The 24,319-nt window shown below is 44.7% G+C and overlaps 1 protein-coding gene across 1 annotated transcript in view; it reads left to right on the top strand.

Annotated features, from left to right (window-relative positions):
• Positions 1-24,319, top strand: part of LOC138528325 (heat shock factor protein 4-like) — a 731,255-nt gene that overhangs the window by 372,927 nt on the left and 334,009 nt on the right. The gene's annotated exons all lie outside the window — the stretch shown is intronic.

The following is a 24,319-nucleotide window of genomic DNA, read 5'->3' as shown; positions in this document are numbered from 1 at the left end:
GTGCACCCTGCGCTCTAGCTCACTCCCTAATCTCTCCCTCCCTCAACCACTCTGCGCTTCTCTCGCTTTCACTCCTCCTTTCCCCCACTTCACTGGACTTCCATTCCTTTACGCTGCATAGAATGTTAAAGTAAACTTTATTAGTTTTATAAGACAAACGGGCCTCATTACAACCCTGGCGTTGGGCCATGGTGCTATTAGCACCATGGTCCATGCCGGATTCCGCCATGGTGGATGGCGGATTTACCGCCCCATTCCAAGGTTGGCGGGGCGGTAAATCCCCATTCACCATGGCCCCTTCCCCATTCCCATTTTTGGCCCGTAGGGCTCAATGGGAATGGGGAAGGCGCTAATTACGGCACCGTAAATTACGGTGCCGTAATCAGCACCAAGGTCCCTTAGCGGGTTGGACTTTAATGCCTGCAAAAAGCAGGCGTTAAAGTGTGAATCGGGCGTTAAGGGTTTAACGGCGCTGCAGCCTTTTACGGCGCCGTTAACCCCTTAACGCCAGGGTTGTAATGAGGCCCAAAGTGTATACAAGGCTGCCAACACATTGAGGGACAATCCAAAAGGAAGAGAGGATAGTCTGCCTAGACAGTATTGCAAATTCAAGCAAATAATTTCTCCTAATCCAACAAACCCTGGTCATGCATGGCACAAACAGTCTGTAAATCTCTTGTTAGAGCCACAAAAGGGAGTACAATACATCAACACTCAACAAGGAGCCACTAATAACAGACACAAAAGCACCAGGGAGCCAAGACAAAGACATGAAAAAAACGACTTCTCAGTTGTCGTGTGCATAGTCTGTGGAGGGTAGCTCAGGGCAACGTGCTTGCCCTGGAAGCAAGACAACACAGAGCAACACAGGTTCGATCCCCTGGTCCGCGCTTAGAAACCTCTGGGTATTAAACGCGTTTTAAATAACCTATCATATCATAACTATCATATCATAGCTCTGTAAACCCACTCCAGAGCTTATTAAATTGCTCCTTGTCACCAAACATCCTTTCCTCAGACCTTGCCAGCTGCAGCATATCATCGAACCAGTCCTCCAAGCTGGGAGTCCTCCACAATTTCCACACTTTCAAAATGTGTTTTTTTAGCAGTCAGCATGGGCGCAGATATCCACTTCTGGGATCTGGCAACTCTGCCTGCCCACTCCCCAATTAGTAATAGTGCTGATTCTTCTGGCGAGATTCTAACATGCCTTCCTAAAAGGAAATCTATCCTTGCCAGAAGCCGTCAACTCTCGGGCAGTACCACAGCATGTGACCCAGGGGGGGAGAATCGTGGCCACAGCCCCAGCATCTGTGAGAATCCAACAGCTAAACTGATTGCATTCTGGCAGGTGCCCAATACTAGCAATGAACTATGTTGTGATCACTAAGTCTCACATGGTGTAAGTTCGACTGTCTTACAAGCCTTTAGGCAAGATTGTTGTAAAAGTGAGCCCATTCTTAGTTTTTTGGCAAGAGCAAGGTATTTCAGTCTATCTCTATGTAGTTGTCTGTGCTATTCCGACCTCGCTCTCTCAAATTCAAGGAGACGAGTCCCGGTACATAGCTCTTTGGAAGTGAGAGGGGCATTCCGATTCTAGACATCCCCCGACCCTAATCCATTTCTTCCAGTGCGAATAGAGGTTATTTATCTGAAGAGCTGGGTTGCCATACACATGAGCCTTCCCACACAAATGTAGGTTGTCATTATTGCTCAAAAGCCAGTCATTGAAAATCTCCATTATGTATCAGATGGTAGAGGGGCAACACCTCAATAGGGTGTCTAGGACCTTATAGAGCAAAGTATAACAATCACCTGGTTTCATCGCCTGGTTCCCCATCTCCACTGATGTTGGAGCATCCTTGGCATCCTGTTGTAGGAGAGGATGAACTGAGCACGAAATAAACATTTGGTGGTAAAGCTCCAACCTAGTGAGGCCAAAACTGCCCTTCTTCACATCTCTGGTCATCACATGGTGAGGGATACAAGGTTTCTTGCCCACTTTCCATAGAAACCCCTTAAACGATTTATAAATGGACCTACTGTGAGCCTTTGTAGGGGTAAAGCAATTAAGGTCAAATAATCATCTTAAACTCATTAACCTTGCCCATGATGAAAAGGTTACATTTATAACACAGCCTCTTGCAGAATGCCACTGTCCAGGGGCCGATCATAAAATGGATACCCAAGTGCTTAACAGCTTCTTTGGACCATTTAGCCCCTAATTCCACCAAACGCTCTCTGGGGTCATTCACAGATAGTGGCATTGCCTCTAATGTACCCCAAACAACTAAAAGACCAGAAATGCTGCAAAGGCTTTTGTTTACTGTAGCAGGTGGGGTGCTGCACAGGAGGCTCTGAGAGGAAGACCACCAAACTGTCGGCATACAATAGCACCTTATGGGTAAGCCCCAGACCATTCTCTCCACTCTACCTTACACATGTTATGTTATGTGGCATTTGTATAGCAGCTGGTATGGCCAAATCACTGTGGGGATGAACGCCCTTTGGAGGACCCTAGTCTGAGCTCCGAGATGTGAAGGAAGGATTTCTAAAATGCGTGTGTGCATTTTTAGCCAGCACAACGGTGGCTAGGTCCCTAATAGCAGCCCATAGATAGATGACAGGTGAGATGATGGGTGCTGTGAGACAGGCATGGCATCAAGAGACGACACAGACAAGTGAAACACAGTTTGAAAACGTTTATTCTCAATGGTCAGAATGGTGCAACGCCTAATTTTCCCTAACTCTAAGATGGGAATGTTCCCGAACGCAAAGAAAACTAAGGGAAGTCTAGGCCTGTCAGTCCAAAACATTGTCTTGTGTCAAAACCAATGTTTGTCCTCACTTCTACAGAATAATAGGGTGAATGGTATTTGCCCAACTCAATAGTGTTCAAAGTAGAGTTCATGTGACAATGGAGCCTTTCTGCAGCTCCCTTCCAGTGGCGGAGCCAATGGGGCGGCAAAAGGGGTGCCCCCCTGGCTCCAACCTGGTGCCGGGTTCGCCCCCCCCCCTCCCAGGCTCCCGCTAGGCTGGCAGCCAAGCAGTTCTATGTAAAAAAAAAAAAAAAAAGAAATGCACAAAAAAATATACTTTGTGCTGTGCACTGCGAGCAACAGCAAGCCTGCGGCCTGACCACTGCTGCGGGCGCTGGATGGCTGTCCCTTCCATTGCTGCGCTGCCCGTTTGGCAAGCGTATAACCATCCCAGGCCAGGCAGTGCACTGCAGCAACGTTTAGTCCAGAGCCGCCGGGTGCTGCAAATCGCACCATTTTGCAAATGTGCCCAGCCATGCCCCAGAATATCTGGAGCCTGCTTTGTGGGCTGGCAGGCGGGCAGGCGGGCAGGCGGGCATTCGCACAGGGCACATTTGCAATTATGTTGCAAATGATCCATCCGCCTGACCAGTGGCCGCCTGCCTGTCTGCCTGCCCGTCCTCATCCTCTGGACCAGTTGTGTGCTGCTGGTCTTTCTGTATATGTGCGGACGGATGGACCAGACCACCACGCCCTTCCTGCCCACTGCTGTGCTGCTACTGCCCTGACACTGTCAGAGTCCCTTTCCCTGACCCGCCGGTCTGCCTGCGTGCCGTGGTGGTCTACGGTGCCCTGTACCCCAGGTCCATGGCTTCAGACTTCCTGCCTGCCTACAACGAACCCAAAGTGAGCGCTGCGCGGAGAGGGAGCAGAGCAGGTGAGCCGTATTCGGTATTAACTCTGCACCAGAACAGTGAGCTTCCCTGTTCCCCAACTCTGTTTGTCAGAGGCACGTGTGTTCAGAAACAAATCCATAAAACAATATATCAAACATAATTTTACAATGTCTGTTGGTCTTCCCAAGTGAGTGATTTGCAATCACTGATCAAGTTTTGTTTTACTAAGCGTTATGACTGCTTCTTGTTTCACTATGGTTTCAATGCAGCGGGGCACTCACATTTCTTGGTTTGATTTAAGTGATTCGAGCGCCGGTCCGGCAGAGACCCCAATGAGCAATTTTATTGTGAACGGGACACCCGTTTTCCGAATCAACTGCTTTGATGAACTTGCGCCATGTTGCATATCATAGTCGTCGTTGACAGCCCACCACTTGGTTTTGTGTTTGCAGGGTGTGCGGGTGCTGCAGAGTCTGAATGTGCTGCCTGGCTCAAAGTATCTCCCGAAATGTTTATGGATGTACAGGGTAGCTCAGTGGGTAAACGTGCACATCCATGGCGAAGGCCAGCAAAGGACAGTTAGTAATGCACATATTTTATTAAGGTTTATGCCTGAGCGGGCTGGGGGGTAGGCTTTAGTCCTGTAAAGATGTTATGAGAAGATGGTATTCTGCAAAGTGGTTTCGGGAGACAGCAGCAGCATGAGGGAGAACCTCTTTGTCACCCCTTTGCGCATCCGTCGATAGGGCGGCCTAACGGGTGGAGAGAGGGCAGGGCACACCTTCGACCTGCAGTGTTCACTTTTGTGGGAACAAAAGGATGTACGGTTTCACAAAATGGTTTCCATGCGTAATCTCTCACATATTCTCCATATTTAGCATTTTCAGCTGCCCTTACGTTCTGGTTCAGGCAACATTGCTGCCACCCCGCCTGGGCATTTGCACCTGTAATTGAATAAGGATCACACTACTGCTGCGTTTCTTTCAATATGAAAACATGTGCCCCCCCTCCCGAAGACCCCGTTGCTGAATGGGTAAAGCAGGGGGTTGCCATTGGTGGGGCTCGGGTTCAAGCCACCTTCGGCAATGGACCTATAATTGGGGAGGCGGAGAGCATTGTTTGTATGAAAGATGCTGTAGCCTGGCAAAGACTACATGCCGGAAAAGACAAGTGAGCTAGTATATTGAAATCGAGGATAAATAGATATAGTGAGGGCCTAGATTGGAATTTAGAAGGCCAAAGATATTGTTGGTAATATTTTGTGCATTAGATATATCTTTATATACAGTCAAGTGTGAAACCGTAAGATACATTCAATGACAATGCCCCAATAGCGCAATGGTTAAGTGCTGGGCTTTAGTGTCTGGCAAATTAGCAATCCAGGTTGGGGAGATTTGCAGAAATAGGTGAGTGGGACTGTGAAGAAAGGGTGGGGGTGCAATGCATTGTAGATGAGGGAGTGTCATTGCGGGTCAGGTACCCTCTGGGTACATTACTGCATGGTCTCACACACAGCATCAGGCAGGAGACGCTTTTTCTCACTCTTATGAAGTCAGATGGTGACCCTGAAAGAGTACTGTACATACTCTGCATCAAGTTTTATACATATTTTTACAACACTTTATATAGAACCTCTCAACATTTAGGGAGGGAGCTGGTGATTTGCCCTCACTTGCCTATTCTCCTCCACTAGGCTTGTGACCATGCCTCACTACTGCAGCCCTACTCACTTACCCCATAAGTACTTTTGGCGACCCTCCACTCTGTTGTGCACAGTTACCTGTTCATCTCTCACCCCACATACACCCATGAATAAGCTTCTCAGCCCAGCATAACCTTCGGCTTGCTACATCCCTGCAAGACCCTCTGCTTCTTTGCAGTCCCTGCAGAATATTTAATTGTAGTGCCGACTTGTGATCCATGGTAAACAACATTTAGTTTGACCTTCAGTGTTTTATTTGTATGTGCTACTTGCCATGTTAATGATAATGATTTATTTATATAACACTTTCGCCAAAGTGCTGTACATAGAACATATGTACATACAATTATCATCCGAACCGCAGTTGGTACTCATGTAATAACCCTGGTCGTGGCACAGTTGTCAGACTGCACGGTCCACACATTACAGGTCATGCAAGCAGGTGCCTTATCCTTAATAGAGTTCTCTTTTCCTCATACTGGGGTCTCTGCGGCCAACCTGCATCAATCTCCCATCTAGTTGCCACCCCAATGTTTTTCCAACGCTCTTTGCTTATTCTAGGGTCTCTCAGGCCAGCATGGATCAATATCCCACCTGGTGGGCACCCCAATGATTCTCCAACACACTTTGTTTGTTGTCAACACTTTTCTATCAGTTTTGGGGATTTTGCTCCCACTTCATTTTCTTGCACAGCTCAATCTTCTTTGGCATCCCTTCAACTTCTAGCTCTTCTACCTCTTCTAGCTCTTCTACCTCTTCTAGCTCTTCTACCTTGTCACAACACATTTACATGTACAGCTGCTACCAATTTCTGTAATATTAAAGAGGCTTTTGTGTTGCTTTAGTATTCTTACGCTTTATAAGGGATTTTGGCTTCAGTGAATATAGTAAGCAAACTAGTTTTGAAGGTCCATTAAAGGAGCTCCCAATCATCCACGCCAACCAAAAAAAGGGAGCAAACCAAGGTGCACAAAAGAAACCAGCTTTATTTACTGTATTCGGCTGGTAGAATCACTTCCTTGTAGCCAAGGGGTTATGAACTAAACCAATTACACTGTCATATTCATAAAAACAATATTCACAAGCTACCATTGGTTTTTAAAATAAAATCATTAAATACATGACTTCTAATTGGATAATCATTATCTTTGAGCCTGTCCAATGTCCCTCCCACTTTGCAAGACGTCATGTTCCAGACATCATCAGACCGTGCTCTAATTGGTTGGCACCACAACGTCCTGACATTGTTACAATACTGATGCCTGATGTGGCCTTCGATAATACACTTGTCCACAACAGTCCAATTAACATCTTTAAGTGTGAGGCCAGTGTCTGAGATCTTTTGCATTCAGTTTATTCAACCTGTGTTGTGCGTGCGTGCGTGCGTGCGTGCGTGCGTGCGTGCGTGCGTGCGTGCGTGCGTGCGTGCGTGCGTGCGTGCGTGCGTGCGTGCGTGCAACTGATTTCCCCATTGGGGGCGCTGTGGATATATCTTGCTACTGTGTTATTGGCAACATTACTGCATGCACCTGCCAATTAAATGTTGCATATCTCTGTCTGCTAGCACAAAACTAACTTAATTGTTGCTTATCTAAACTGGAACCATGAGAAAGGCCTTTTCATGCAGTTTCAGCTATCCTCCCTTTCTCTCAGCCTTGGCACTTTCCGTCGTCTGAACACCATTATGGACCAACAAAAATCCCTATTAAGCTATTTAAACTGCAATGCTGTGCTTTTCAACCATGTGCTGTGCAGGGCCTTTCAAAGGGAAAATGGTGCTTCTCCTGCCACCATTTATAATGATGCTTTACATATATGCCTAGGGTTTCCTGTTTATGGGTTTTTTTTGTTACTTGCAGGGGTGCTTTTCCAGTGTTTTCAAAAATGGCAGAATCTGTGTTTATCAGTGTTTTCCCGTGTGCCCCCCTTCAAAAATCGCAGATGACTGTTTTTTCCAGTGTAAACACACACATATTCTTTTATTGTTTCATTGCGTGTATAAGTAGGGTGATATCTGTCATGAGACGCTGCAAGAATAACATATGCCCAGGTTTGACAGGTTAACCTCCAAATACACCCTATTGCAACCATCGCTTATTGATTGACTTGATTACTGCTGCTAATTCTTACTGTGCTTTTATTGTGTATTTTAATATACTTGATTTCATTTTGCTTCACCTTTTTAACTCTGGTTTAGATTGTATTTTTAGTCGTGTCCTTGGACCTTTTAAAACAATCTTAATATATGTCTAACCCAGTGCGACTTAAAACAGAGATCTTTGGTTACTCTGCACGCACTCAGGGATCTAAAACTACACTACCCATTAGCACCTGTAGTTTTAGTGCCTATATCCCTTTAAACCCGGTGCAAACGCGCTGGCGTGAAGATGTCAAGCTGGTCTGTGCCGGTTATATAAGGGCATCTCTCTCTCCCTTGCTCATTGATTGACTTGTTTGCTGCTGCTAAATCTTACTGTGCTTTTATTATGTATTTTAATATACTTGATTTCATTTTGATTGTGCTTTTTAACTCTGGTTGAGATTGTATTTTTAGTCGTGTCATTGGACCTTTTAAAACTATCCCGTTAGATTTCTAACTCAGTGTGACTTAAAACAGAGATCTTTGGTTACTCTGCACACACTCAGGGATCTAAAACTACACTACCCTTAAGCACCTGTAGTTTAATGCCTATATCCCTTTAAACCCGGTGCGAACGTGCTGGCGCGAAGGTGTTAAGCCAGTCTGTGCCGGTCCGTGGTCAGGACGTGGTGGGCGTGTCTTGCTGCCTGTGTGTTCGTTTGTTATGGGGATCACCGAAGTTCTGGCGGCAATATCGGCTGCCAGAAATATTTTCAATGTTCCAGTTGCTGGGCTCGCAGATGTCCTACGTTATTGGATTTAGATCTGAACTGTGTCCCCGTATCTGAAGCTAATCCTCTGTTAGACCACAACTTTTCGCCTAGTGTTACTAGTGGTGATGGGGAGACAGTCGTTCTGTCTCCTCCTCCCCCTCATGATTCATTGGCTCTGGGAGTAATGGGGGGGGGTTTCACCGGATGCCATTCTGTCCTCAAATGATAACGTTGCCCCTGTCATTCAAATGCCAGAGGTGGGAACCGTCATAGAGGAGCTTACTAAACACTTGTTTACCCCGGTCTCTAAATTACTGTGCATTATTTTGAATACCAGATCTTTGGTTAAACATGCCCATGAGGTCTGTGATTGCATAAAACAAAACAATATTGATGTATGCGCTCTGATGGAAACTTGGGGTACTAGTGCTGCGGGCCCATCCCTCAATTTAGCTATACCTGAGGGTTATGTCATGTTACGACAGAACAGATTAGAAGGTAGAGAGGGTGGGGTTGCTCTGATCTTTAAAGCTGCTCTTAGCATCTGGGAAGTATGTGGCCAAATTATGGATGGTATTGAATCTTTGCACATTAAAGTGGGCTTCAATGCTGAATCCACTGTGAATTTTCTCTTGATATACAGGCCTCCCTCCCATACTGAAAATGTTATTTTGGTTCTCTCTAATTATTTGTTAGCCATTCTCAAGCCTAATTCCCGATTTGTTCTCGTAAGAGATTTTAATTATTGGCTTGGTCATTCAGATGACGTTTTAGTGGCAGAATTAGAGCAGGCTCTCTCTGATTTGGGGTTTGAACAACAAATTCATGTCCCCACTCATCACTTTGGTCCGACCTTGGATTGGGTTTCCATATCTAATGTTACTAGCCAGGATTCGCAGGTCGTACTGTGTCCCTAGTCCGATCATTCCTTTGTGCACTTTGCCATCACAGCAGTTTTTCCTATGAAACTGAAGAATAAGAGTTCTCAGGTCATATTGGCTAGGAATATGAAGCCTTTTATACGAGAAAAAGTGTAACCTCTACTTGATCATGCTCTTAACTTTGCCGATTGTGTCCCAGCGGCCAAAATGTCCCACTGCCTGGTAGCCAATCTGGACTCTCATACTAATTCTCTTGCCCCTCTGAAGCCAAGAAAAAATATTGATGGTAAGAAAAGTAAACCATTGTTTTCTGCGGATCTTGAAAAAATTAAAATATTCCACTTTTAAGCTGTTTCAGTCTTGGAAAGCAAACCCATGTTCTTATAAATTGGCGATTGAGGAGGCAAAGAAAAACTTCCACAATTCAAGAATTCAGAATGCCAATTCTGATGTCAAAGAACTTTTTAAAGTACTGAAAGATCAAGAGAACACCCCCCAGCCTCTGGCACACTCTCTAATAAAGGACGCAACCTGGTACCAGGAAATTCAAAATCTGATGCAAAATAAGTTAAACGGTATTAGGTCTGACATAGCTCTTAAAAAAATATCTTCTACCCTCAGCATCTAGCGGTAGGGTTACGGAGTCCTTTGTCAGATGTTCTTTGATCCCCCTGTTTAATTTTTACCCGAAAACGGTTGACTAGCTGACAGAGATGGTGGAGAAACTGAAGGCAACCAAATGCAAGGGTGATCCCTGTTCTTCCATGATAATTAAATCATGTCCTCCCGCACTTCTGGAGGCTATATGTAAATTTGTGAACTCTTCCTTGCAGGAGGGTTATGTTCCAGCTGATATAAAACAAGACTCCCATTCTGAAAAAACCTGGTATGACTATGGATGTTCCGCTTAATTATAGGCCTATCACAAATGCGCCTTTCTTGTTGAAAATTTTTGATCGTATTGCCTATTGCCAGATCTCCCAACACCTGAATCAGTTTCCCATCCTGAATCGTTATCAATCAGGTTTCAGACAAGGTTTCAGAACTGAGACCTCTCCAATGGAACTCAAGTCGAGGCTTTTGGGTCGTATTGATAAAGGTCTATCTTCTCTCTTAATCTCTCTAGATCTGTCAGACACATTTGATTTGGTTGACCATGCCATTCTGTTCGCCAGAATGGCAGAGATGGCCAATTTCTCCCCATCTGTGGTGCAATGGATTAGTTCTTTTTTGGACAACAGACAAAGTCGGGTTTTCTTTGAGGAAGCAGAGGCCTCACCAATCTCTGTTAATTTTGGGGTGCCACGGGTAGCGTGCATTTCTGCCTTCCTTTATAACATCTTCAGTGTGTCGTCCCTATGATAGGCATTCACTCACAAGATGAACTTAATAGAATGTATACTCATGTAGAGAACTGTATGGTTTGCAACAATCTTGCCTTAAATAGAGAAAAAACAGAGCTGATGATTGTGGGTACTCCAGCTATGTTAGCAAAGCTTGACCCGGCCTACAATTGTTTTCTATTGGGGGAGGTCAAAATTGCTCCACAAACAAAATTAAAAATTCAGGGAGAGGTTATTGATCAGCTGCTGAACATGAAGGCTCACGTTAGTAGTCTTGTCTCGGCAGCAGTCTACTATGTCAAATTGCTGGCGCACCTTTGACCTTTTATATTCCAGGTCAATGCTGGAACCATTGCGAGGGCAATTATTGGGGCAAATTTAGATTACCGTAGTAGTCTCTTGGCCGGACTTAACAAAGCGGATTCCAATAGACTTCAAGTTGTACAAAATGGAGCGGTTAGAGGGGTCGTTGGACTATCTCGCTGTGACCATGTCTCGGCGGCCAGACGCTCTGTGCACTGGCTTCCTGTGGAGGCACGAGCCCGGTTTCAACTTTTGGTTATCACCTTTAAATGTAGACAGGGCCTTATGCCTTCTTATAATTTATTTATTTATTTATTTAGGATTTCTATAGCGCACCACATCACTGGATTCCCTATATATACCCAACCTAACTGTGCATACCACCATTTACTACATTCCCTCTCCGTGTATTCAGCAACCTAACTCTCCCTATAATGTGGCAAACTAGCTCCCTACAGTGTAGCAAAACTAACTCTATCCTGTTTGTGTTAAATTCTGCATGACGGTGGAACACAAAATGACACCTTATTCTAGTTTTCTTATTCTATATGTTCGTTCTCATTTGGCAACAGGTGGGGGCGTGGCCTTCAGCATCACTGGTCTTATCTGCACCATCATATTCCCCCGCTGCTGCATTTATTAACCAAAAGTCCTTTATCTGCCATCCTGATATACTCATCTTTAGGAATCCAAGGTTAAAAAACCCCCCTCAAGCTACCTCCTCTTCTCACATATCCTTCTGGCACATAGGTTATAAAACAGCAGTCACTGTCACCCTCACAATTCACCCAGTGTTGTTTATAGTTCTCAGGATCAAAAGGGGTTTAAATCTTGTTCTAGGTGGTCCAATAAGTCTCTCTAACAGAACCATCCTATTTTCATTTGGGACAAATTGTACATCTGTCTGTGTATCAGTGTGTACCATGCCAGCAGTACCTTCTATAGTAGCAATAGTAAGGGACATCATGTTACTTTTTTCCTTCCCCTTCTTTACTACTATACAATATCCAATTATTATGTGTGAAAGGCACATACTTACTTGTAGCACCAACAAAAGGGGCACAACTATTTTAGTTATTTTACCCAAACAGACGCACCCACTATAACATCCATCAATATTAGTCCTCTCCTTTTTCATAGTTGTGTGCAGGGTGTGCAAGGCACATATAACTTCTGTTAAACTGCCATTTTCCATTCTGTTCATTATTTGCAGGTTTTAGGGTGCAGCAAATTGCCCCTATTGTTACGCACACTCCTCCCTCCAGAGCAGTGGTCTAGCACATACCTATTCTGGAGAGCAGTTAGTGTGACAGCCGTAATTCATCATTAATGGTGTTCATAACTCTCTCTGTGACATTGGCCAATTGCAACAACTCCCAACTAGTGGTTTGGAGTCACTTTGCATCTGCTGCCACGTGTACCCCAGGTGCCAGCAGGGATGCAAAAAATACAGCTCCCTTACTGAACAACCTGCATCTTGCCGGTATTGCCGCTAATCTGTCTGCGGGATCTTGTGAAAAATAATTGTCTCTTAATTCTTTGTAAGCCCATACTCCTACAAGTTCCCTTCTTGTTGGCCACATCCGTTACAGTGGAATTTTCATTGATAGGCACAACATGGCTCTGGGGCACTACAAGCACTGGTGAGTGCAGGGTGGTAAGAGAACAAATACTGTGCCACCATGGCGAGAGGTGCATGTATGTTTGTGTTCCACAGGACCAATGACGGTCCATCAATACTGTGGTGCCCAATCACATACCTGGCAAATCCATAATCTGTTTGCATTCTGTATTTTTACCTATGTGTACTGTGCCATTATTCCTTTGTATACGCACAGGTTCTCTGTTGACATCAACCCATGTGCACAAATGAGCATACTTCCCCCCCAATCAGCAAGGCACTTACTGTATAGGAATGCAACTGTTTCTTCCGCTGGCACAACCATTATTTCTGAAGGCCTCCGATCACTCACTCCATCCGTCCAAACTGGTTTTGTAAAAACCATACCCATTGTGCAAAGCTGCAGACTGGTCCAACACCATGGCAGCACAGCTCCTGCAGCATTAGTGCATTGTTTAAACTCTTTTCATGGACAGGTAACCTCCCCTCATTGTGGCCCTTGCAAAGTGTATTTCACTAAAGTGTGTTTTGCTGCATCACTATCCAACAGCCTCTGTTCCTTAACATAATAATCTGTAAAAATGTGAATATAATCATCACTATTTACCCATTTTACATAGGCCCAGGGGCCTTGGAACAGTCCTCTCATTTTGCAAACTGTGAAATGGACCACACAATGGGGGTCATTCCGAGTAGGGCAGTAAGGGTTAACGGCCACCGTTAACGAGACCGGTGCCGTTAAACCCTTACCGCCCTATTCCGAGTTCCCTTTGCGGGTTGGTAATTAACGCCTGCTTTTTGCAGGCGTTAAAAAACCAACCCGCAAAGGGACCTAGGAGCTAATTACTGCAGCGTAATTTACGGTGCCGTAAATAGCGCCTTCCCCATTCCCATTGAGCCCTATGGGGCAAAAATGGGAATGGGGAAGGGCCCTTGGTGAATGGGGAATTACCGACCCCGCCAACCTTGGAATGGGGCAGTAATTCCGCCATTCACCATGGCGGAGTCGGAAAGATAACGGCGTCAACCAAGGCGCTAATAGCGCCTTGGTTAACGCCAGGGTCGGAATGAGGCCCAATGTGCTGTGTCTGCTGGTATTTCTTGTGCTATGAACACAAATTTGGGGGCACCCATAGCGTGAGGTATGATAGAGCAAACGTAGCAACTCTCATTCCAGCTCTCTCTTCCTACCTCCTGCATATGGCCATACAAGGTATTATCCACCTCCGATCAACTTCACCCCTTATATTTATCTCTTGAAGATAATTCTTCTTTATATATTCTATACATATTTTCCTGGTTGCCATCACTTCCGCGAGGCATTGTCTGTTGTACCTCCCTATTTGTTTTTTTCCAAATGGTCTCAGAGCTCATTCTAACAGGGGAGTGGCTGCCACCTCTACCCTGTAGTGGGCCATCCCAGCCATGGATATTGGCCAGGCGGCAACATGGGCGTGTCTGCACACGTTTGCTAAGCATTACTGCTTCGATGCCAGGATGCGCATTTTGGTAGGGTATTCCAGTTTTCTGGTTTAGGTGGTGTTCTTGCTTCCTCCCTCCTCCAAGTTTACGTACTGCTTTGGGAGTCTATCATAGATGAGAAATTTGTGGGACGAAAGAATCCATTAGAAGAACAAATTACTTACCTCCAGGTAATGCTCTTTCTGGTGTATGTTCGTCCCACTGATTCCTCATCGCCCTCCCTACCTTCTCCTCTCTGTAGGAAGCTAGTACACCATTGGTTCAAAGTTCCCTAAGCTTCAGAGTACTAGGAAAAAAGGGTGGAACTAATGGTGTTTCTGGAGAACAACTGCGCTGTAATAGGGATATCATAGATTAGGAATCTGTAGGTGTAACATCAATCAGAAAGAACATTATTGAGTGGTAAGTCATTTGTTCTTCACGGCTACACCACTGAATGTATTTGCTTTCCTTTCATAATTCATGGAAGCAACTTGCCATCTAAAAAAACATGGATTCTGTAATCCCCTGGCATAGAAACAATTGTGGGTATGTGACACAAACATATATCACTTGTAGTCATGATTTTGTTACTATTAATAATTATATTAATAATAGGGGAATTTGGTGTGAAATGGAAGAGAGGAGACTTTTAGCTTTGAAACATACTCCATTCGTTTTTTCTCTAAGTGATATGGTTTGCAAATTATAAGCAGAATGGTTTGAAAATGATAATATAAATTCCTTTTTGTATATAGGATCAATGGTAAATTGCGTGCTACTTATATACATAATTGGACATGCCCTATATAACAACTTTGGGGCATCAGGCTCAGCATGTGAGTTATGTGTTCAGGCAGCATTGTCTTGATTAAAGCTGGCCAAGGATTCTGGGTTGTAAATTTGACCATCTGGTCACTCCTGATGTTTATCTCTCAGAAGACCACAAACTCCATGTTTTGATATTTTAGAGTATTTTTCTAACAGTTACACTTTCCAAGGAGTTTCCCAAAGGTGGAGTCAGTTTAAGGTGAATTCTGGGTCAACTTAAAGTCAGCACAATATCAGGCGTAATTGAACACCAATGTTTTTGAACCTAATACAAATGAACCACTGCTGTTTGACATATTTACACTATAGAACATTATATTACATCCACCATACTGTTGTTGTAAGCTTTGTACAAGGAACAGGTGAATAAAGAATAACTTGGCTTTCTGCATTGTTTGACATCATTATTTCTTATAGGCTTTGCTTATTTCCTTGCTGATTCAAACTGCACACTTGGGCCTTTCACATTTTGGAGATGCAGTTCCATGATTTTTAGGAATGAGGCAGCATCTGTTGAAATATAAGGCTGCTCGGGTCGCATTCAACATTTAGAGTTTTCCCGTTGCTGCAGCCATAGTTATCAGTTCAGCGGGTATAGTTCTCCTGTTTTTCAGTGCTGTCTCTCAAGGAAGAAAGTGTGCTAATTATCAAAACAATAGGCCTCATTATAAGTTTGCCGGTCTGGTAACAATGGTACCAGTACGCTTGCTAGTACTGTTGTTACCGGACCAGCAAACTACGAGTTCTGCTCGCGTGTGTCTTTCAGCCTGCCAGGTATGACCTGGAGGATGGACCGGCACCCGCGAGCAGACCTTGACGGATACACCAGCACCATTTATGAATGGTGCCGGTGCATCCGGCCTCCTCATTCCCTTTGAGCCCTATTGGTTTCATATGGGAATGGGGAGTAATTATTACCGGCACCCGGCAAAGGGGAATTACCGGTTCTGCTGGGGCTGGAATGCCCTGGTAGATCCCCATGGCCGGGTGCTAGTAAATTCATGACTCCGGCGGCAGCCCTGCCGGTAATTACGGGCACGGCTACCGCCAAAGTCGTAAGCAGGCCCGATGTATTCTTTTGGCGCCTCTAGCTCTAAATTGAGGCAGTCTCTATGTCTTGGGATATGATATGTTTTATTAATTTAATTTATAAAGTGCACATTCGCCACAGGGATATCATGGCACTATCAGGCAGCAAGGCCAGAAAAAGGAAATTAGAATAGATACGTTTTATAATGTCAGATGGTTAGGTAAAGAGCGCATGGTGCGAGGATGAGAATTCCAAAGAACGGCGGCCGCCACTTAGAAAGCGCAGCCCCCAAAACGACAAAGCCTAACCCTGGGGACTTGCAAAAAGGCAGGCCTCGGCAGAACGCAAGGCACGACCCGGGACATATGGGCTAAATATATCCTGCAGATTCTCAGCCACTAGACCGAAGAAAACCTGATGGACACGGCAAGCAGCCTTAAACAAAACACGCTTTTTAACCGGCAACCAATGAAGAAGATTGAGAACAGGGGAGATGTGGGCAGCTGAATTTTGAAGAGCCAGGAGGCACTGGATTAGATGAAGAGACTAAGCTACAAATAAGGAATTGCAGTAATCGATAGAAGCGGTGACCAGTGCTGCCAACACAGGGGCCCTGGCCAGAACCAGGAAGTACAGGAGGACGTTCCGCAGAAGTTTGAGGTGGAAGTAACTGTGTTGGCAAATGTCACTGACCTGTTGTTGCATGGACAACAAAGAGGACATTTTCACATTCAGATCTTTCACCACAGTAGTGGGGACAGGGAGAGGACTCGATGAAGAGGCCAGAAATCAGAAGTCCAGAGCAGAAGCAGAAGGGTGTCCCAACACCTCAGGTTTAGCTCAGTTCAACTTGAGCCAGTTATTTCGACTCCGGAAGTTTAAAGTCAAGGCGTGCCAGAATCTGGGTATCATCAGCGTAACAGTAACAGGAAACTATGGGAGATGAGCTTGGTCAGAGGTCGAACGTAGACATTAAACAGAACAGTTGAGATGGGGACCCCTGAGGAACACTGCACGTTGCACGTGATGGCCTTAGCCTGAGAAAGAAAAGGGGGAGGGAAAGGGTTGGCAGTGACCAGAGAGGAAAGAAGAAAACGGGGCCAGGACCGTCCTGGAGAGGCCAGTTACTGACAGACGACCCAGCAGAATTACATTATAAATGATGTCAAAAGCGGCTGAGAGGTCAAGTAGTACCAAAGCGCTAACTCTACCCTGATCTTGCAGATGCACCAGAACGTCCACCATGGAGACTAGCACACCCTTGGTGCCCCGGCCTGGATGAAATCCTGACGGAGAGGAATGAAAAAACAAGAGTCTTCAAGAAAAGTGCAAAGAAGTGAACAAACAAGGGATTCCAAGAGTTTCATGGGGAAGGGGAGCAAAGAAATAGGCCAGAAATTCGCAGGGAGAAGGGATTCCGAAGAAGGTTTTTTTTAAGAAGTGGGAGGGCAATAGCATGTTTAAGAGCAGCACAAATCATTCCTGTATTGAAAGAGTGATTGGCAGCAGCCAAGAGCAAAGGAGACATGTGGGGGAGTATTTATTTCAAGATGCCCAGAGGGATAGGATCTTTAGGGGATGCTGACTTTAATTTGAGAATGGCAGCAGAAATGTCATCTGCCATAAAGACAGGGAACACGAATGAAGCTTGAACAGGAGGCGGACAGAGATCCTATGATGGAGGGTTAGGCCGAGAGGGAGCAGAAGAAAGTGAACAAATAACTTTAAACAATTCCTTGGTGTGATTAATGGAACCTTCATTGTGAGACGAGAAGTGGGCATGCTTGGCTTAGAAGATGGCTTTATAATAGCTATCTGAAGTGTTCTGAAAGCCACTTTATCTGCCTGAAGGTAATTCCGACGCAAAGTGTGCTCGGCTTGTCTGCATAGAAGACAGCAGGCACGCATCTCAATGGAAAAGCAGGGTTCTGAAGCCCTGGGCTGAAGTTTTGAGATTTTCAGGGGCGCTAGATGATCAGCTACGGAGGTAAAGGTGGAAGCGAGAGCACCAAGTTCAAGGGTAGCAGAATCGATATAAACTGCCTTGAGCTGAGTGATAAGCAAATCTTTAGGAACCGATCACCAGCGTCATTTAGGGACAGGCAGGACTAAGGAGGGTGGCGGGGGAGGACAGGAGGTATTTCCCAGGAGAAAGGGACAATGGAGTGATCAGACCAAATCACAGGGAAAGTGGAGTAGACCTTAATCACTGAGTGAGAGGCAAATATAAGGTCCAGCCTGTTCACTAAGTGTTGAGTGCAGACAGCACCAACTGGGGAGAGCTAGCTTGTTCATAGCAGTAATAAACCGTTGGACTTTTGTGTCCATGCAATCATTAGCTTTGAGTACTAATTCCCCAAGGATTACTAACTGAGTGTGGCAGAGATAGAGATCAGCTGCTAAATCTGAGAATGCACCGGAGAAGGTTGAGTCATGACCCGGAGGACAATGTACCACCAAAAAGTGAATCGTACAGTTTGGGGCCCATATATAACAAGCCAGTAGAGCTTCCATCTTAATGTGATGGCTCAAAGTGAGTAGACAGCCAGAGAAATTCGTTTTTTATTTTTAAAGAATACCCACACCCCCACCAGCAAGTGGACAGAGTGCCAGAATAGAGGGGGAAGCCATCATGATGCCCGAGGAACCAATTTCAGCACGTATTTTGTTGATCTTGTCAACAAAGAAAAGGGCCAAAGAATCACTGAGATCCAGTGATGGAGGGGTAGATTCAGAGGGAGCAGATGACAGTGAACAAACAACTTTAAACAACTCCTTAGTATGATTAATGGAACCTTCATTGTGAGACGAGAAGTGAGCACGCTTGGCTAAGAAGATGGCTTTATAATAGCTAGCTGAAGCGTTCTGAAAAGCCACTTTATCTGCCTGAAGGGTAATTCCGACGCCAAGTGCGCTCGGCTTGTCTGCATAGAAGACAGCAGGCATGCAGCTCAATGGCAAAGCAGGGTTCTGAAGGCCTGAGCCGAGGTTTTGAGATGTTCAGGGGCACTAGATGATCAGCTACGGAGGTAATGGTGGAAGCGAGATCACCAAGCTCAAGGGTAGCAGAATCGATGTAAGCTGCCTTGAGCTGAGTGATAAGCAAATCATTAGGAACCGACCACCAGCGCCATTTAGGGATGAGCAGGGCTAAAGAGGCAGGCGAGTGGAGGACAGGAGGTATTTCCCAGGAGAAAGGGACAATGGAGTGATCAGACCAAAACACAGGGAAAGTAGGGTAGACCTTAATCACTGAGTGAGGGGCAAATATAAGGCACAGCGTGTTCCCTAAGTGTTGAGTGCAGACAGCACCAACTGGGGGAGAGCTAGCTCATTCATAGCAGTAATAAACTGTTGGACTTTTGTGTCCATGCAATCATTAGCTTTGAGAATTAATTCCCCAAGGATTAAAAACTGAGGGTGGTGGAGATATAGATCAGCTTCTAAATCTAAGAATACACCAGAGAAGGTTGAGTCATGACCCTGACCCAGAGGACGATGTACCACCAAAAAGTGAATCGTACAGATTGGAGCCAATATAACACAAGCCAATAGATCTTCCATCTTAATGTGATGGCTCAAAGTGAGGAGACAACCAGAAAAATTAGTTTTAAAAATAATAGCCACACCCACACCCACTCGAGGGGGACGGTCATGACGAAGAATTTGAAATAAGGGGGGCAGCAGTTGAACAACCGCCGGGCTAGATGCTTCATTCAACCAGGTCTCTGTAATGCACATGAAGTCTGGGTAAAAATACACCAGGACATCATGACATTGTACGTTGTGAGTGGAGAGGAAGCATACATTGCTGAGGAGACACATTAAATTAGACTGGATGTCATTGGAATAGTGTCTTGGTGTAGTGTTAATGTGAACAAATCCTCCAGGGAACAGAATGATCCGAGGGGATTTGGGGGGGCAGTTTTATTAATTTGCGCTGAGAATAATGTTGAGATAGTGGGCTTACCATGATAGTCCAGGGGAAGGGCCTGCATTAGCCGGCTGTGGCATGGGCGGGCTCAGACGGGCCCGCCTTTTGCACGCCTTTGGCCTGCATCAGGCACGCCTGCAGCACTGACCGCTGCAATGGAGATTGTGCTGGCACATAAATGGCCCACAGGAGATCAGCTGACCCGCGAGACCATGCCGCAAGATAGGTGGGATGAAAGACTGCCAATGAGCAGTGAGCAGCAAATAGGTAAAAACATGTGCACTAAGCACAAACGATATTCAGAGCCCACAGGATATTTGGGGAGTGGGAAGAGCATGAGAGGAAACCGCACAAGGCACTCAATCAGAAAACTAAATTTAAAAGCAAGCCAGCTTGAAGTGACCCGCGAGGCGAGATGGCGAAAGGACGAAAGCTAATGAGCAGTAAGCAGCAAATAAGTAAAAACATGAGCACTAAGCACAAACTATATTCAGAGCACACAGGATATTTGGGGAGAGGGTGGAGCACGTAAAGAAACCACACGAGGCACACAATCAGAAAAATAAACGTAAAAGCAAGCGTTAGATAAAATATGATAGGTTTGTTTGTTTGTTTTATTACTTGTATAGGGCGCCAGACTCAAGGGTATAAGGGCGCATTACATAAGATCACTCAAAGCTTGGTTACACATAAAAACGCATACAATAAAGTTACACAAAGTAAAATACGTTAGTTTGCATATATACAGAATATTTGCAAGTATGAGATTCAGACTCTGGGCTGATAGCGGCCAAGTGTAGTTTATAGAAAAAGCAGAGTTAGCTGGAATGTATGCAGTAACCAGTGGCTGGAGTGGGCCAGTTTGTCAGGATGTCGTGGGTCCGCTTAGAGGTCACTGTCTTCAAGCCACTTTATAATACTCTGTCGGAATTTGTGGTACGATTGCTCCACTCTAAGTTGGGGGGGAGCAAATTCCAAAGTTGGGCTGCCTTAACCTGGAAGCTGCTGTCTCCCACTTTGGTTAATTTGAATCAGTTTGCAGTTTTCTTGCATCACTAGGATTTAGGGAAACAGTCTTGTGTTCCATTTACAGTGCAACCGTCATTGAGGGAAGCAGGAACTGGGCTTTGGGGAATAGGGCGAGGTCTTGAGAGAGGTTGCAAGGATGCAGAACTCAAGCCTCTGTACAAACGTAGCCTATGCATGTAAGGTCCAAGAGTCTACTATGAGAAGCTGATGATCTACGGTCATTAACGAAGTAGAGAAGAAAGAAGTGTGGTGCACTCAAAACCCAAGGTCTGTATGTGACTGAATTGATCATCCAAATCTGGAAAGAGACCCCTGATTAGGCTGAAGAGCCAACCTGTTATCCCTGAGGAGGAGAGATCTTCTTGTTGAAGATTTTCTTTGCATACGTTTCCCCACATCTGTACATACCACTTAACAAACCTTTATTTAAACACTTCATTTTATGTCCACCTCACGCTGTTCCTAATTGACTTTGTGAAAAGATTCAATACCTACTGGCCAATCGCGGGGCACGGTTTCACACTATGTAAACCTGAGAAATGAGGACAGACTTACCAAAATGGGGAAGAGAGCAAAGGTCTCAGGTCCACAATCCTAAATTATCATGTTCTCTTTACACCCATTCTGTGAACACACAGTTTGTAACCCCCAGTTAAACCTAATCGCCTGTTATTTGGAGTTAAACCCATATAACCTTACATCTTGACACTCCTTGCCTGTTGATCCCTCAGATGTGACAGGGAACAGATGGAAGCACATCTGAGGGGAAATCCCAGAGCCACTGCTAGATTTCTTAAATGTTATATACAGCACCAAAGTGTACTCTGACAACCTGTTTAATAAACAATAGTTCACATTTCAACCAACAGTGTTTTAAAGGTAGGCAATGTAAGGTCAACAAAGTGTACATACAAAAAAGGTGCCAGAGGGGCTCAAACCCAGCTCACAAGGCTGATCTCTTTTTCTAATGGCAGGTGCCATCTTTTTTTAATAAACGTTTTATTTGTTTTTCTGACAATAAGAAACAGTAAATCCAGCAAACAATTTATGATAAAGCATTAAAGAACGTAACATGACAAGTCATGTAAAAGTGTAAGTATAGAGTTCATCCAGCAAAACATAATTGATCGTTCACAGGTACAGAAACATATATGAAGAGAATGAACCTTTAATTTCTCAATTGTTCCAAATATGCATACACTTTTAATACAGACAGAAGGTTTATATATTCTTTCTTCCCTTTGTACGTTTGGGAATGTCTGCAACTCCCCATTTCATTGTAATGTTCCTTTCTGCCACGATTATTGCAAGTGAGACAACTAGTTTGATCTGAACCAGATGCACTTTGGCCCATGTAGCCACTTCACATGGGAACATCAAAGCCTCAGTCTGGTGCCATCTTGAGGACCACATCAGTGTTTATACTGTAGTACAGGTAATAACACAAACTGCATTTTGAATATGTCCAAATCGTTGTGCATGGGCAGTGTGTTTGGGATTCAGCAGCTACCATGGAGAGGAGCAATCTGTTTTATTTTAGCTATACTGAGGATGGGGACAATTTTATCTACATGGATTAACAGTACATTTAGCCAAAGGAAAGACCATGGCATTTAATTTGAAAAATCCTCCTGGCTACAACTGGTATATCAATTATACCAAAATAGAATATGGTACTCAGCATCCTTACCTTGGAATCATTATTGACCACCGATTAACTTGGAAACGTCATATATAAGCATTAGAAAGTAAATCCATGCAATTTGTGATAGTATTGAGGAACCAACTTGGGCAATATGGAGGTTAAAACCTAAGACCACTAAAGGAAATGTATAACATTAAGTTAACTGCAGTTGCGTTGTATGGCTGTGAAATCAATAGCACAAATACCATAGCGGCCACTTATAGATTAGAGAGTAAATGTCTAGAAAGGCTGCTTTACATGCCTCGTTGCTTGCCAGTGGAATCTATAAGATCCGAGTTGGGGCTGAGATCAGTGAGGTCTACAGTATTCCAGCAAATCCATCTATCATATATTAAATACAAGCTGGCACAAAATTACACACCGAGGAACTACATTAAGGAATTATTCACCTCTTTGTATTACAAACTGTTCTCTCCCACTTTGGCCACATACTGCCCCATAAACAATAAATGAAAGGTTTATTGAGGACTGAATAAATGGTCCTCGATTATAAACAAAACCCGATTGATTTAAGTAATAGGTCCCATGCTTGGAACTACTTAGCATTCGTGCCTTGACTGGAAATGATTCCTAAATATGTGAAAGAATGTCCTTGCCTGTTGATGTGATTATTTATTGTTCCATTTTAATCTTTTGGCCACATTTGTAGCACAGAGGCTTGGTTGAAGGTGCCTTGTCAGGAACTGATTTGCAAAGTATGTAATAGCTTTGGTATGGTGGAAACAATCAAATACTTGCTATTAGATTGTACAGGTTACCTGAGGTATCGTTATATGAGCAACTATGATTTAATCAATCTTGATCAAATAGGAAATGTATGGTATTTATTGATGAAGAGGGAAGATCAATCAGTTATTATTATGACAATCAAAATGTGGTATGAAGCAAGGAAAATGTTGGAAGTGTGAAAGGTGTTTTGATATAAAATATATTTTTATATGTACTGTAAGGAACCTGATGGTGTCCTCACTTCTTTTTCTCCACAGTATCCTCTTCTCAGGTGGCCAGGGAAAGTCCATCGCTTTTGCACCCTGACCTTAGGGGTGTTTATGCGAGGGAAGATCACCTGGGTGGAGGAGACTTGGGGAGTGGGGAGAGGACGTCCTCAGGTGAGACATGGTATCCGCCATTTCCCTTTCACAATGAGCCATCCATCCCTCAGCCTTTATAGGTTTTTGTCAGCCTTTCCCTGTGTTTTCCTCCCCCTCAACCATTCCCCAAACCCCACCAGCATGCTACTGGGACGAAGAAGAGGATAGCTAGAACAACACATCCTCATTTTATTAATGCAGACACATATCAAACTCACTTGGCTACTGGGACAAAGAAGAGGACACCTAGAACAGCACCTCCTCACTATGTGAAAGTGAAGACCTATCAACCCGGGCCAAGTGCTGGGACGAGGAGGAGGACACCAAGAGCAAAGCAGGACTACCGCTTTAATGGTGAGCTGTCTAGTCCTTTTTGTAATGAGAATCGAGGCAGGAACTTTAAAATCTGGAATCCCAAAAGAAAATGGAGACAGCTGTGGAAGAACACCCACAAACTGCTGGGTGCTGGCAGACCTCTCTGGTGTAGCAGTGTGGCAAGTAAAGTGCCCGAGACTCGTGGAAAAGTGCAGCGTGTATGCAGCCGGAAGCAAAGGTACAGAACGCTGGAGGGTGGTGGCAAGCCGTAAGAAGGAGGCCGGCGAGACCCAGGGAAACGGTCGCGTAAATCCTGCATCTCAGAGGAAGCACTGCTGGGTGTGGGAGAAGACGCGAGGGACTGCCCAGGGAGAGAAGGAAACCTGTGGCGGCGGAGTACCTTGCAAGGAGAGGTAAATCCAACCAGTGAGTGCAACCAGAAGGGGGAACACCGAGCTGGCATGCGGTCATAGAAATGAAAGCTATGGACATTGATACAAATGGAAAACACACATTGCTTTGTGAAGTTAAAGCAAATATAAGGCATTTTGAATACAGTACAAAA

Source organism: Ambystoma mexicanum, chromosome 1q, assembly GCF_040938575.1.
Source record: "Ambystoma mexicanum isolate Mex_15411 chromosome 1q, UKY_AmexF1_1, whole genome shotgun sequence".
Lineage (NCBI taxonomy): Eukaryota > Metazoa > Chordata > Amphibia > Caudata > Ambystomatidae > Ambystoma > Ambystoma mexicanum.
This window is presented reverse-complemented; position numbering and strand designations above follow the sequence as displayed.